A 608-nucleotide genomic window follows, 5' to 3' on the forward strand; every position below is an offset into this window, starting at 1 on the left:
ATACTTTGAAAGAGATTGTCCGTTTTGTACACGAAGTGCATCCAGTTTTTGCCGTAACCCTCTCAACTTTCTTGCACATGCTATGTGGATGAAATGATGATATCATGCCAACTTCCAACCTTTTCAGAGTTCATTTGAAATGCTTTTCAATTTTAGGGTCTTATAGCTCAAAATAATTAGTAAATGCATGAAAAATAACAAATGAAGTCAGAAAGGATTGACAAATGATGATGTGGCTTTGATTGGTGCATTTTGAACACACAAAAAGTCAGGAGATCAACTAAGGTTTTTAAAATGAAATCCCTTTGTAACAGACGAGTTTCCGGATGAAATCCTGATACTTTGAAAGAGATTGTCCGTTTTGTACACGAAGTGCATCCAGTTTTTGCCGTAACCCTCTCAACTTTCTTGCACATGCTATGTGCATGAAATGATGATATCATGCGAACTTTCAACCTTTTCAGAGTTCATTTGAAATGCTTTTCTATTTTAAGGTCTTGTAGCTCAAAATAATTAGTAAATGCATGAAAAATAACAAATGAAGTCAGAAAGGATTGACAAATGATGATGTGGCTTTGAATGGTGCATTTTGAACACACAAAAAGTCA

General features: G+C 34.9%; 1 protein-coding gene across 1 annotated transcript in view; it reads left to right on the forward strand.

The window, feature by feature from the left end:
- The window catches only part of LOC123076564 (protein LIFEGUARD 2-like), a 12,004-nt gene that overhangs the window by 5,109 nt on the left and 6,287 nt on the right, over positions 1-608 (forward strand). The window lies entirely within an intron of this gene.

This window comes from Triticum aestivum, chromosome 3D (assembly GCF_018294505.1).
Source record: "Triticum aestivum cultivar Chinese Spring chromosome 3D, IWGSC CS RefSeq v2.1, whole genome shotgun sequence".
Lineage (NCBI taxonomy): Eukaryota > Viridiplantae > Streptophyta > Magnoliopsida > Poales > Poaceae > Triticum > Triticum aestivum.